Source organism: Miscanthus floridulus, chromosome 5 (genome assembly GCF_019320115.1).
Source record: "Miscanthus floridulus cultivar M001 chromosome 5, ASM1932011v1, whole genome shotgun sequence".
Lineage (NCBI taxonomy): Eukaryota > Viridiplantae > Streptophyta > Magnoliopsida > Poales > Poaceae > Miscanthus > Miscanthus floridulus.
The window spans coordinates 64,826,643-64,842,293 of NC_089584.1; the positions used below are offsets into that span (position 1 = coordinate 64,826,643).

Below are 15,651 nucleotides of genomic sequence, written 5' to 3' on the forward strand. Positions count from 1 at the left end.
TTGCCTACTTTTCTGAAAAGTTGAATGGTCCACGTCTGAATTATTCTGTCTATGATAAAGAACTTTATGCCTTAGTTTGAGTTTTGGAAGTTTGGCAACATTATTTGTTACCTAAAGAATTTGTCATCCATTCTGATCATGAAGCTTTGAAATATCTAAAAAGTCAAGGCAAACTGAACCGTAGACATGCTAAATGGATTGAGTTCATTAAAACATTTCCCTATGTTGTAACACATAAGCGTGGAAAAGATAACATTGTTGCCGATGCCTTATCACGGAGATGTGGTTTGGTTACATAATTAGATACAAAAGTGCTTGGTTTGGAATCCATTAAAACACTCTATGCTGCTGATTCTGATTTTAAAGAACCTTTCTCTCATTGCATTGCTGGAAAAGGCTGGGACAAGTATTATGTGCCTGATGGTTTTTTATTTTGGACTAACAAACTATGCATTCCAGCCTGCTCGATTCATCAAGTTCTTTTGCAGGAAGCACATGCTGGTGGCTTAGCTGGTCATTTTGGCATCAAAAAGACATTGGACATGCTCTCTGATCATTTCTTTTGGCCACATATGCGACGTGATGTCCAGCGATATGTTGCACGCTACATAATCTGCTTGAAAGCTAAGTCCTGCCTTAATCCCCATGGTCTTTATACTCCATTACCAGTTTTGAATGTACCTTGGGAAGATATATCCATGGATTTTATTTTGGGGTTACCTCGGTCTCAGAGGGGGAGGGATTCTATCTTTGTTGTTGTTGACCGATTCTCTAAAATGGCACATTTTATTCCATGTCATAAGAACGACGATGCTTCACACGTTGCTGATTTGTTTTTCAGGGAGATCATTTATTTACATGGAGTACCAAGGACTATTGTTTTAGACCAGGATACAAAATTTCTAAGCTATTTTTGGAAGACATTATGGGCTAAACTTGGTACGAAGTTGTTATTTTCCACCACTTGTCATCCGCAAACCGATGGGCAAACTGAAGTTGTCAACCGTACCTTGTCCACCATGTTGCGTGCTGTGTTGAAAAAGAATTTGAAGCAGTGGGAAGACTGTCTTCCACATGTTGAATTTGCTTATAACAGGGCAGTCCATTCCACAACAAACTTTTGTCCATTTGAAATTGTTTATGGGTTTAAACCACATACTCCCATGGATCTTTTGCCTTTACCATTGCAGGAACAAGTTAACATGGATGCATCAAAGAGATCAGACTTTATCAAAAAACTACATGATGAGACAAAAAAAATATCGAGAAGAAATTAGCACAATATGCAAAGCAGGCGAACAAAGGCAAGAAGAAGGTTACATTCCAGCCGGGAGATCTTGTGTGGTTACATCTACGCAAGGATCGTTTTCCTCAACATCACAAGACTAAGTTATCTCCTAGGGGTGATGGTCCGTTCAAGGTCCTCCAAAAGATAAATGATAATGCTTACAAAATTGAGCTGCCACCTGAATATTCCAATGTGAGTACAACATTCAATGTCAAAGACTTGCTTCCATTTGTTGGTGAGCCTGAGTCGAGGACGACTCCTTCTCAAGAGGGGGAGGCTAATGAGGACATTCCTAGCATTCACTCATCTTCAAATGAAACTCCACTTGATATAGCTGGTCCAATTACAAGAAGCAGAGCTAAACAATTGGAGAAGGAAATTCATTCTTAGGTGAACGCTAACCTTATGTTTAATAATCAGTTTATGTTGAATGAGCCTATGCTTTTGAGTTCTTGTTCCAATGTCCTTAGGAATGATGGAGTGTATGAACCAGCATGGGATGAAGATGGATTCAAGCCTCTGGACATTTGAACCAAGAAGCCTATGGTGTGCAAGAATAAAATGGTGGTTCATCACCTTTGCATGGAAATGCAACCAGAAGCTAGATGACTGATACATGGTATGAATTCCAAGCATCACCACAGACAGAATACAAGGAGTTAGATGGTGTTCTATATGTGGATGGAAGCGTCTTCAAGTCTACTTTCTAGCCTATTAAACGGCTCATTATTTGGACTTCCCAATAAAGAGTTATGTTCATTTTAGTAACTGCTATCAGAAGCTGAAAAGATGCACGAACCAGCCACGAAATCCACTAGTGCATGCGCATGCTGCCATTTACTCCAAGCTGAACATCCCTATCTCTATATATATCTTGTACTAGACAATGAAAGGTTAGATCTTGATTGGCTGAATTCAGAATACACGGACTCGCAGAGTTTTGTTTATGCGTGAGTCTTGAGAGGCTTGCAACACTTGTTCTTTCGATTCCTAAGGGAGTTGTAGAACGCCAAACTGCGGTTCACCCAGTTCATGCCTTCATGTCTATAGGGCGTGATTGCGTGGGCTGTTTCGTCGGTATGTGGAAGGGTGATTGTCTCGGTAGTTCATTGTGTGGACAGCCTCGCGGTGCACTGCCTCTTCACTAGGTCATGCAGCGACAAGTTATCAAGTTCGTGGATCCTACGAGAAGATCGGGCCACACAACTTGCTACACGCGTTGCATAGGCGTGTGCGCATCACAAAGGTCGCTGGGGTTATCTGTGTTTTCTCCCCTGGCTCTGTTTGACGCGAGGCGGCCTCGAGCCCTTCACGGGCTAGCCTTCAAACCTCGGTCGGTCGCTGCTCATATCGAATGAGACGACTACCGCTCCATGATGTGATGCGAAGCATTGTGATGCAATAATTGCATATAAGATGCTTGGATGTATGAGAATGGATGAATGAATGCTCATGCACTGGAAGAGTAAAGTGGGGTTTGGTAAAGTTACCTCGATGGCTCGAGTGATGGGTTCGGGGAGCTCTTAACGGATATGTTCGAGTGAGATCTGGGTCCATCGTTCGAGACAGAGTCAACATAACCCATATGGGGCATCCTGCTGCTCCTTACCTGTCTATCAGCAGTGGTCAAAGTCATACGATTGACTTGGGTGACCTATTGTCCTTTCCTCGATGGAGATTCCGTAGGTGGGCCCCTCCAAACTCTTCCTGGGAAGGCGGAGGCTAAAGCTCAAGGTGTGGGCAACAAACTTTGATCACACTGGGGAGCAAAAATACCGTAGCCACTGGGGCGATGATGAGGACATCACTTCTTCATCACATACAAGCCAAGGAGAGGAGGAGGTCTAGCACGGGCGTCCAATTCATCTTTCTCATGGTGGAGGCCCTGTCCAACTGAAGTTGGAGCCCATCTCAGGTTCCAGGACCAGTCAACCTTAAACTGGTTACCTAGGAGGCATTTGGACTCTGTTTTCAATGATCCATATATGGATGGAAAGCTAATTTGATAAGGAAGCGAATCCAAGTGGTCTCACATCAAAAGCTCTTCAGAATCAATAGAAATCATCAAAACAAGTCAGCATCCAGAATCTACCAGGGTGCTGCGACACCGTCTTTTGGTCCGTTGGACCATGTATCATGTTTGGGCCCATTAGAGGGCGCGTCCAGGGGGTGACGCCCAAGACTCTATAATTAGCAGTCGTTGCTCTTCTTAGGGTTTGGGTTTTGTTTAGTTCTTGATTTCCTTGTGAAATAGACATCGTTTTGCTGCAACTGTGCCGCCAAGGCTGCCTGCTGTGAACCAGGGCCCTAGTTCTTGATATTGTTCGCCTGTGGCGATTAGTCCTTTCGAATAAAGACTTGAACTCCTTCTTGTTATCATAAGCCTCGTATTTATTTGCAATTTCAGATTGCGTTCATCCCGTTCTTGCTTGTATTCTCGATTCGCTTGTAAGAAAGCCTTCTCGGCGAGGTCAATTGCGTTCACGTGGTTGATAACCAACGGAGCAGTGGTGTAATGGTTGTGGGAGTCTAAATCAGTCTTGGTTCGAAGCCTAGATCATGAACGTCGAGTCTCCACCAATCAATGCTATCATACCTTTTGGAAGATCGGGCCTTGTCTACATCAAGTGGTATTAGAGACCTTGTTGCCCGTTAGGATAACTTTGTTTTCCCCTTTAGATTGTTACTATTTTTGCATTACCTATAGTCCACAAAAAGCCAAAAAAATATACACTGCCACATATTCCCTATCCTATAGCCTCATTGTGCCGTGCAATTTCATCTCTATTTCACGTTGTTGAGTTTGTGTCCTAGGGCAAGTTCTAGTTGCTGGTTTTACATCGTTTTTTAGTCCAGTTTGTGTTTTCCCTTTATTTTTCATCATAATCCATGAACACCTTCAAGTCTTGCTGTGTTTCCTTTATATCCATCAAACCTTAGTCTACACCATCTAATTTGTTACACTTGTCTTCACTGTTTCCATCAAATCCTTACTGTCGTGACCAATTTTGCGCGCATTGTTCCCGTTTTATCCTCTAATTCGGAGTCAGTTCGTAAAACTGGTCTAGTTTTCGCATACGAACTCAGATTTTGCTGTTCCATATATCAAAATTGATCAAAATTTTTTTTGGATCTATCCATCCCCTGCAGTACCGAGGTCAGAAAATTTTAATTTGATCAAAAACTGGTCACAAGATCCTCTTTTTGTGGTCACAAGCTTTTTGTCAATTTTGAGCACGTCTTCTGAAAATTCCACAGGCCACACCTTTCACTTGTTTAAGCTCATATTTTCTATGGTTACTTCTTTTGTGCTCCTAAGTGCATAAAAAATATCAAAAAAATAAAAAGAAAAAGTCAAAATTTCCTAAAAAAATAACGACAGCCCAAAAAATAGAAAAAAGAGAGGGGCAAAAGAGAAACAGTATCTAGAGTAGTACATAGAGAGCGCCATTTGAGCTATGTTTGCATGTGCTCATTTCTGCCTTGTTCCTAATCATATTCCTGCTGTTTACATCACTTGATACATCTAGTACTTGGAACGTGAGTAGGCCAGCAACTAAGACAAGTACTTGGGATACTTATTCAGTTTTGCAATTTAGTTGTGAATTTTGTTATTCCTTGCTACTATATTTTGCTTGTCCAAGCTCCACTTTATTCTAACCAAGTACAGGTTCGCCTTGCAACTGTTACACTCAAGCTACAATGGTATCATAGTCACCGACCGATTGCACCACCTGTTGCTTTGGTAAGAACACTTGTAAGACTATGGTAAGACGCTTGAGAGTTGAGTGCCTTATTTTTCCTTGTCCACAACCTAAGTAGTTGGTAGGGATAATACTATTTGTGTTATCTTCTTCTTTCTACTAACCATGTCAGGAAAAGCCGAAGGCAGCGGCAAAGGAAACGGCGACACACCTATAGATTTCAATGACTGTGTTTCTAAGAATGAGCTTCATGCCATTCTTGATGACAAGTTCAATGAGATCCTTCAACAAATCACTAACTTGGCCAAGAGGATTGAAGATGTTGAATAACGACATCCTGAACCACGTCCTAAAGATGATGATGATGATCTCTCTGAGGAGGAGGATGGCGACGCGGAGGCTAAAGCCGAAGCTCAACGACGTGCTGAGGATGCACGTAACCGTAATCGGTTGAACTTTAACCAATGCGGTATGGGAGGTAACAACCAAGGTAATAATGATCCTTTCTCTAAAACCAAGTTTAAGATACCTCCTTTTTCTGGTTCTGCTGATCCTGAAGCATATTTAGATTGGGAGATGACTATAGATAAAAAATTTAGCTCCCATCAAGTACCTGAAGAATATAGAGTTAGACTTGCTACTAGTGAATTTACTAGTTTTGATCTTTTCTGGTGGAATGATATTTGCAATAATGACCATACCTCTGATGAGATTCACTGGATGATTGATGGTCGGCACTATCAAGTCAACTTTATCACTTTCAGCCGAATTCTTGGCTTTGGGGAGGAGCACAGAAGTTACAATTACATTCATGATGAGCCTCGAGCTGAGATCCGTGACATCAGTTACATGTGGAGAGATAGAAGGATTGCAGATGGCAAGAGGAGTGGTCTACATAGCTTCTATTACATCCTCAATAACCTCATCAGGAACACCATCAACCTAAAGGATGGAGCAGCCTCAGATATTAATGGCTATGTGAGAAATGTGTTGGCTAGATTTGCTCTAGGTGGGGACAGGTTCAATGTCCCTTGATTCATGTGGACTGAGTTGAGATTTGCAGTGGAGGATGGGAGGAGGGGGCTGCCCTATGCCCCTTACCTCATGTTCATGATTGAAAGGGTCACTGGATTTTATTTTCTAAAAGATGGGATGCACAACGTCTACAAAATTGAGAAGACCTAGCCAGCTGCAGCTACTCAGGGAGCGGGGAGCTTTCATGTTCATATAGATATCCCTGAGTCTTCCCACTCTAGGTATCGCAAAGGAGGCAAGATGAAGAAGTTTGTTAAGTGGTTGAAGGCAATCTTCAGCAAGTGCACCTATGCCGCTGATAGAGTGTATGAAACACGGCTTGAGCAGCGTCAGCAGCATGGATAGGACCATCCACCACTTCCTCCTATTCCACCTCCTCCATAGTATGACCTTCCGAGTCTCTCTGACATAGATTCAGATGATGAGGATGATGATGAGGAGGAGCAGGGACGAGTAGCAGATTGGGATGAGACCCTAGAGGGATACCATCAAAGATAGGAGCTGAGGCGTTCCACTCGCTACACCACCACTACTCACCATCAGGGCCATGCACATATTGACTCTAACGATGATGATGGTGATGGTGGTGCTAGGACTACTATAGGAGGTGCTAGGGCTGTAAGAGGTGATGATATTGATTGGATGGACATCCAAGGAGATGACGAGTAGGTGTTGATCTTTCTTCTTTTCTTCTCTTTTTGGCGCTTTATGCCAAAGGGGGAGAAAATTAGAGGGGTCAACAACTTTTTCGATGCCATGGAGGTTGTTGTAGCTAGAGTCATGTTCATATCCATTTAGAGTAGTCTTCATTAGGTGAGAGTTTGAGAGTCCATTAAAAACTCTAAATTATGAAATAATGCTACTATTTGACTCTTTGTGTGGGATATGAACATATATTAATCTATGTTATCGCTTGTGATAAAATTATGCTAGAATGTATATCTTTATATGTATCACATGTTGTGTGGTGTCTGTTCTGATATGTGCTGTTACAGCAAGTGCGGCAGTGCCGCACCCAGCTACAATAGCAAACCATGTTATGCATAAACTATCATTTGCATCACATTTTACATACCTGATATAGTATGCAGCACCCCATAGGAGCATGGATGTAGGGGGAGCCCCATCACTTTCACTAAAATGTGAATCTTGGCCTCTTATGCCAATTGGAGAATTCAATTCTATATTCACATACTTAGGGAAAGGCTCTACACCCATGGCTCAAAAGTCTCAGTGTTTATTTCATATCTTTTGTAAGCTCTAATTGAGTTGTCATCAATCACCAAAAAGAGGGAGATTGAAAGTGATCAAGCCTTAATTGTGGGTTTTAGTGATAATGACCATGCAATTAGAGAACTAATGAGATTTATTGAGATGACAACTAGGGAATTTATATTCGAGGATGCTACACGAAATGAAGGAGCCCCCAATTATAAAAGTAGATGGCTTCAAACTCAAAGGAGGTTTAAATTCTTTTATATATTGAATTTGAGTATAGGAAAAGCCGTACTATAAAGGGGGCACAATGCTTAAGCTAATATGTGCTACCAAGTGCTCAAATAACCATATGCATCCTTAGATTCACAGCCAAGATAGTCTACACTTCACTATTACCCTTGCTGTCTTGCATGGTGTGACACTGCCGCACTTGAAGAGAGGCTCTCTCGACCCCTTGGTCACGGGATCCGACTCACTCGACCCCAAGGTCACGGGATCCCGCTCTCCCGACCCCTTGGTCACGTGCTCCGGCTCTCCTGACCCCTTGGTCATGAGCTCTGGCTCGACCGACCCCTTGGTCGCGAGATCCGTCTCACCTGACCCCTTGGTCATGGCTCTGGCTCACCTGACCCTTGGGTGTGGGCTTCGTCTCGCTTGACCCCTTGGTCAAGGGCTCCATCTCACCCGACCTCGAGGCCATGGGCTTCATCTCACCCGACCCCTTGTAACATATGGATAATAAGATTCATTGGAACAGATTAAGAGAAGAAACAAGATCGGACTTGGAATAAGATGGAACAAGAATCTGCAAGAGTAGCCACGTGATGAATTATCATACAACACAAGGTGAGTATCAAGATGGTGTTGCTCAAGGAAGTGAAGAAGATACCAAGTTGAAGTATCCCTCTCTTCTTTGGTCTTCTTCTCCGAATCTTGGGGACGAGATTCATCTTAAGGGGGGTAGAATTTTAACACCCTAAAATTAGCTACTTTCTAAAAAGAGTAAAATGATTTCTGTTAATTGTTTTGTGCTCATAAAAATATAGGTAAAAGAAAATTTTCTTTAAATTAAAATCCAACATAAGGGTAGCAACATGTTTGCGCATACATGCCGTTGCATTGATACTTTTGTTATGAGTGGTTTCAAAAATAAATTCAAATCTCAATCTTTAAAATATTGCTTTCAAGTAGTGGTTTAAAAAGAATTTGAAAACTTACAAAAACAAAAGTTAGATAAGATGCCTTGTTTTCAAAATCCAAAGGCTTGGAAAAGGTTTTAAGACGCGTTAGAATGATGCCTCTCTTTCCGGGAATCTTTCTGACCTTTTTCGGGATTAAATTCCTATTTCTTGGAGCTTTGTCTTTTTCCTCGATCAATGCAAAAGTCTTTTTCGGGAGCTAAAACCACTTTGGTTGTGTTCCTTATTCTTCCATCTATCCCTAGGAATTTTCTAGTGTTTTTCGGAGCTCAGAGATATTTTTCGGAGCCTAAATAGTAATTCCTGATTTTCTGTAATTATTTTAATTCTGAAAATCAATTATTTCCTAAAATATCTTGGATTTCCAAAATCTCCAAACCCTGCGTATATATATATATATATATATATATATATATGTTGGCATAGCCCTCGGCGCGAGGATTCTAGAAGTACAGCCTGTTTTTTGATCCGTCACTCGTAGCCACGCAGATCAGATGCCGAAGTTCTCCATAGCTAGTTTTTCGGTGAACTCTCCTACGAGCTTTTCCGGACACCTCGGACGTCTTCGGCGAAAACCATCATCGCCACAAGGTAGATCTCATTGTCCTCTACGTTCGCACACCTTTACTTTTGCAAATCTATGATCTATTCATCGTTTCCCAAACCCTTCTTTCTCTACTCCGATGAGGAACTCCATGGCTGGCCGTGTTCTTCGTCCTCTTCGGCCTCCACCAGTGCACGCCGCCGCACCGTCCCTCACCCCGTGGCCCATGCGCGTTGCACCCCAGCCCCCTATCCTCTGCACATGAGCGACAGGCATGGCCACTGTCGCCACGTGCCGTGCGTGTGTGCCTGCAGTGGCGGTAGCCACCGGCTGAGCCGGCTCCTGTCCAGCGCGCCGCTGTCGTGGGCCCCAGCACCGCTGCTGCGCCGCCGGCTGGCCAACAGGTCGAGGCTAAGCCCCCTCCCTTCCCTACGTGGAGCAGCACATCCATGGCCATGTTTGTACGTATGAACAACCCAAGGATGAAGATGACCATATTTACAGTTATGCCACTGGTTCGTTAAATCTTCACTGTTTCTTCGTTTTAATTCTGTTTTAGTTTGTTCCAATTGCGTTAGTTTCGTGTCATGGAGATCTATGTAGTAGTGCTATTAATTTTCATATCACATGTTTATGAATTTATTGTATTAAAATATTAATTGTGTCTATAATTAATTAATCGCTGAGTAATTAAAGTCGATTTAGGTTTTTGATTTTGATTCGATTGTGTGAGTTTATCGCAATGTGTGATACGTGTTAGCAACATCATCTAATATAACAAATGTTTCTGAATTTTAATATAAGGTATTAATTTAATTTATATTTATTCAATAGCTTTTAATTAAAAGCAACTACTTAGGGTTAACTTCGTTCTTGTCGTGTTAAATCATGCCAATGTAAGGTACGCGTTAGTAGCAACGTTTATCATGTCCCATGTTCATAATATTATAATTTAAATATTAATTTAATTAATGATTACGTAAACTTGTTTCTAAATAACAACAACATAGGACAATATCCATCTTTTATAATTACTTGTTAATTAATGTCAACTTAAATATGTATTTATTAATTATAATTTGCTTAGTTTCAACATGATTTATATAAAGTCAGTTAAGATGCTTTCACATACATTTTTTTCTCTTGCAAAGTTAAAGTTAATTTGATTAAATGATACGTGCATGTTTATGTATAAAATATGACTAGTTCAACTCGGCTTTTAAAATAAAATGCGATTTTATGTAATCTGAATTAATATGCTTCATATAGTTTTGCTCAATTAAAATAAATCAAGCATATAGGCTTTTTCTCTCTTTTGTAATATAAAATCCCGATAGTCGTTTCTTTTTAATGATAGTTCCGTTATCGGTGATTCTTGTGTTCCCGTGATTGTAACGATGATCCCTCTCTTTTAGTATATTGTTTTAAAGCTTATGGTTTTCCATTTTATAAGCAAAATCTTTTGGTAGATGTATCTTTTCAACCGTAGCTTCGATTAGCGTGCCTCTCGCGACTATGTGTTTGTAGCGATGTGTCGAATCGTATTTCAAACTCTTTTACTTATTTTTCTATGATTGGTATATTGTTCTGATATAGATGCAATTGTATGCTTTGCATGTGTGCGTATGGATATTGTGTGGTGTTCTATGATTACCACAAGCCAAGGTTAGGAGTGTGTACTAAATATCTCAAGATTCTCTTAATGGGCACTAGTGGCACTCTTTCGGGTTAGCTTGAAATCTAGCACACATGCACACACTAAGCATAATATTGGGTCTAGATGCGCACAAATAAAGTAGAGAGCCAATCGTCGAGCGATATACTTTAGTATCCATGACTTTTCCTTCATCATTGAGATCTAGATGTCCATTGGTTGGCATGGGAGTTTTGATAGGCTTGGCATTCACCATGTCAAACTTCCTGAGCATATCATGGGTGTACTTCATTTGGCTAATGAAAGTTCCATCCTTCACTTGCTTGATTTGAAATCTGAGGAAGAACTTTAATTCACCCATCATGGACATCTCAAATCTCTTGGTCATGATCCTACTAAATTCCTCACAAAAAGAATGATTAGTACTACCAAATATTATGTCATCGACATATATTTGGCACGCAAATATATCTTTGTCAACTTTGTCAGTGAAAAGGGTAGGATCGGCTTTGCCTATTTCAAAGCCTTGTTTAAGCAAGAATTTCTTCAGGCATTCATACCATGCTCTTGGTGCTTGCTTAAGCCCATAGAGCGCCTTTTGGAGTTTGTAGACATGGTTGGGAAACTTGTGATCTTCAAAGCACGGTGGTTGCTCAACATAGACAAGTTCTTGAATAGGACCGTTGAGAAATGCACTCTTCACATCCATTTGATATAGCTTGAAGTTGTGATGAGCGGCAAAGGCTAGAAGCATTCGGATTGCTTCAAGCCGTGTCACCGGTGCATATGTTTCTTCAAAGTCCAAGCCCTCTACTTGAGTGAAACCTTGAGCAACCAATCTTGCTTTGTTCCTTGTCACCACTCCATTCTCATCTTGCTTGTTGTGGAAGACCCACTTGGTACCAATCACATTGGTATTGGGTCGTTCCACCAAAGTCCACACTTGATTTCTTTCAAAGTTATTGAGCTCTTCTTGCATGGCCATCACCCAATCTGGGTCTCCAAGTGCTTGTTCTACCTTAAGAGGCTCCAAAGAGGAAACAAACGAGTAAAATTGGCAAAAGTTTGCTAAATATGAATGTGTTCTTATCCCCTTTCAAAGACTCCTAAGGATGTTGTCAACGGGATGATCCCGTTGAATTGTTTGCCTTAGCCTTGGATGCTCAATGGCCTCTTGTTCATCTTCTAGATCTTCATCATCATCTTGCTCAAATATGGGTTGTAGGTTTTGTCCATGAGCTAGAGTCAAATCAGCTACTGCTGACTGTGTAGGTGTGGCACTACCATGTGCAGGAGTTGCAATAGGTGTTTGTTGTAGTGTAGCATCAGGTACGTCAGCGGAAATAGGTGCAGCAGCAACTTGAGGAACCTCCACTTTAGTGACTTCATCTTCTTGTGGTCTAATATCACCAATGGCCAATTGTTTGATTGCTTCACATGGTGGATCCTCCTTTCCTACAACACTTGAATCAACTTGCTCCACTTGAGAGCCATTAGATTCATCAAATGTCATGTCTACTGCAATCTAAACTCTCCTAGAGGTTTTGTTGAAGACATGATAGGCATGCACATTTGATCCATAATCAAGAAGAACACCTTCATCAACTTTAGGTGCAAACTTAGAGGTTTTGGGTTTCTTGTTAAGTATGAAACACTTGCACCCAAATACTCTAAAGTAAGACACCTTAGGCTTGTTACCGATTAGAAGCTCATATGAAGTTTTCTTCAACTTCTTGTGTAGGTAGAGGCGGTTCATGGCATGGCAAGCGGTGTTGACGGCCTCGCACCAAAAGATGTCCAGCGTCTTGTACTCATCTAGCATTGTCCTTGTCATGTTAATGAGTGTATGGTTCTTCCTCTCTACTACACCATTTTGTTGAGGGGTCTATGGAGTTGAAAACTCGTGCTTGATGCCCTCTTCATCAAGAAATTCCTCAACTAGAGTATTCTTGAATTCGGCCCCATTATCGCTTCTCACTTTCTTGAAGGGAAGACCAAACTCATGTTAAGCTCTTCTAACAAATATATATCTTCACCTTCTCTTGAACTTGGCACTTGTCATGCAAGAAAAATACCCAAGTGAAATAGGAATAGTCATCAACAATAACAAGACCATATTTGTTACCCCTGATACTTAGGTAGGCGATCAGTCCGAAGAGATCCATATGTATTAGCTCCAATGGTTGCTTGGTGGTCATGATGCTCTTTGGTGGGTGAGGTACGCCAACTTGCTTTCTGGCTTGACAAGCACTACAAATTCTATTTTCTCAAAGTGAATATTTGTTAGTCCAAGGATGTGTTCATCTTTTAGAAGTTTGTCCAAGTTCCTCATCCCAACATGGGCTAGTCATCGATGCCAAAGCCAACCCATGCTAGATTTTGCCACTAAACAAGTCTCAAGTTTAGCTTTACTTTTGTTGAAATCAACTAAGTAAAGCTTGTTCTTTAATTGACCCATAAAGACAATAGAGGAATCCTCCCTTCTAAAGACTTCCACGCCCTTATCTGTAAAGAGACAATTATAGGCCATCTCATACAATTGAGATACGGACAACAAATTGTAACTCAACAAATCAACATGTAATAATTTGTAATTGAATGCTCAAGGGTTATAGCAACTTTACCGAGACCAATCACATCCCCCTTTGAATTGTCTCAAAGATAATATTTTCATTTGAGTGCGTCATCGGGGAATATGATGAGAACATACTCCTTTCTACAGTCATGTGATTTGTACATCCACTATCAAGCACCCAACTCAATCCACCGGAGGAGTATGCCTACAAAACAAGTTTAGTTGCTAGATTTAGGTCTCCAATTTGACTTGGGGCCTTGCATGTTAGTCATAATAAACTTAGGAACACAAATTGAAGTATTCCTATATATGTTGGTTTCCTTTCCAACATATTTGGCAACCACATTTCCACTTATGTTGCTCTTCAAAACAAAGCATGATGTTAAGCTTTATCGAGGTGCATAGATCTTTGGTTGATAGGCATACTTGTTCTTGTTGCCCCACATTGATTCCTTAGGCTTCTAGAAAACATGTTTCTGCTAGAACACCTTCTTCTTGGGCTTAGTTTGATCAGGAATAGAATTGGTAGCCTTCCCATTTTTACGGGGCGCGGCACTGCCGCTCAAGGACGTTGCACTGCCATGGTCTGTGCAGGCTGATCTGTACCAATTTTGTCCTTCCTCTCAAACTACACACACTCATAGCCATTCACCATCCTTCTTCCATTTGTCTTAGCTCCTTTTGTGTGTCCAAGCCCATGCTTAATTGAGGGATGCCTTTCTTGCTTGAATTGTGGCCCTTTTGATTCATCATTTTTCTTGTGATTAGATTGGGTCTCTCCCATCCACCCTTTTCCAATGATTTCATTGAGCCTAGTAATTTCCTTTCTCATAGCCTCCATGTTTACAAGGTTAGTAGAATAGGCATTCAAATCAAGATTAAAACATTTTCCACAACCTTGACTAGTGGAGGGAGTAGAGGTTTCCTTTGCATTAGGGAGATGTGAGTTGCTATCCCAAAGAATGACATTGCATCTCAAGTTCTTTGTGCTTTTCATCCAAGTCACAATACTTTTTCTTGAGAGCTTTATTTGCTTTCTTTATAATAGCATGGTCCTCTTGCTCTTTGGCAAAGCCTTACGCAAGGATCCCACCTCACTTCTCTCTAATGCAAGAGCTTCTTTGCTAGCAATATAGAGATCCTCTTGTTGGATAAAAGTCTCTTCTCTAGATTCTAGCTCGGCTTGGACACTCTAAATTCTCCAGTAGCTTAGTGATGAATAATTTGGTTTTTCCATCCAAATTTTTAGTTATTTGACTAATTTCTTCATCACTAGAGCTATCACTAATATCACTACTAGAGATATCACTAGGAGGTGGAGGAGATTTGGCCTTTGATTTCGATTTTACCTTCTCACCCTTTGCCATGTGTCTACACCAAAATTTGCAGAGAAAAGTGCGGGAACTTGAAACTTCCAAAATCATGCCAATCAAAGAATCGATTGCATAAGGATCGATATCAGCTGATTCGGATATGACTCTGGAGTCGGATCTCTTTGGATGACATCAGTAGATAGTGATGATGAGCTACAGTTGGCGCCAAGAAACTACATATCGGACTCTACAAAAAGGGAAAGATTAGGGTCCAAGTTATCTTAAATTAGGAATGTTTTCTTCTATGTTGAAGATTGTAACAAGTCGTGCTCGAGTAGGATTCATGTTTAGGCTCCGGGTATAAATGTCAAACCTTGGCTATTGTAAAAGACACACAATCAATCAAATACAAGTTACTTACTTTTTTTGGCTCTGGCCACCCCGTAGGAGTAGGAGTAGAGTAGATCTTGGTGAGTTCTTCAGCAAGTACGGCTACATAGATTCGGTCAACCTCCACTGCTTGTCTGTAAGTACCGTCATGGCTTATACTTCTATTCGTATGGCTGCATCGATCCGGTTGACCTCCATTGCGACTCTGGTATAAGCTAGTTATCGACTCTTGTCTAGTTCAAGTATGGCTGCACCAATCCGGTTGACCTCCACTGTGACTCTGGTATAAGCTAGTTATCGACTCTTGTCTACTTCAAGTATGGCTGCATCGATCCGGTCGACCTCCACTGCTCGAACTAGATTAAGGTCAAGTTATCGGCTCTATCTAAGGGTGGCGTTCCTTTGGATAGATTCATTAAGTTACCGATATTGCTTATTGCTTCCATTATTTATTTAATTATAGCAATGTCACTTCGCCCGATTGGGATTGATCTAGATCGGCCTTATATCTTTTTTTTGACTCATCGTTTGTTAATCTAAATTTGATCTAATATGTACTTTAAACAATGAGTTATATTTTATCGACTGTTTTATGTCAATCTTGATCGTGCATAGTATGCGGTTAAGGCATGTCTAATCTTGAGTAGATATATTAGCTAGCAAAAACCGTTCCATGGCCCGTTATCACGACCTATGTGATTCTGTCTCTCACCCCACTATTAGCACCATGG

At 41.1% G+C, this 15,651-nt stretch overlaps 1 pseudogene; it reads left to right on the forward strand.

Annotated features, from left to right (window-relative positions):
• Positions 1–1,163: 1,163 nt before the first annotated feature.
• Positions 1,164–1,819, forward strand: LOC136455619 (uncharacterized; annotated as a pseudogene).
• The last annotated feature ends 13,832 nt before the right edge of the window (positions 1,820–15,651 follow it).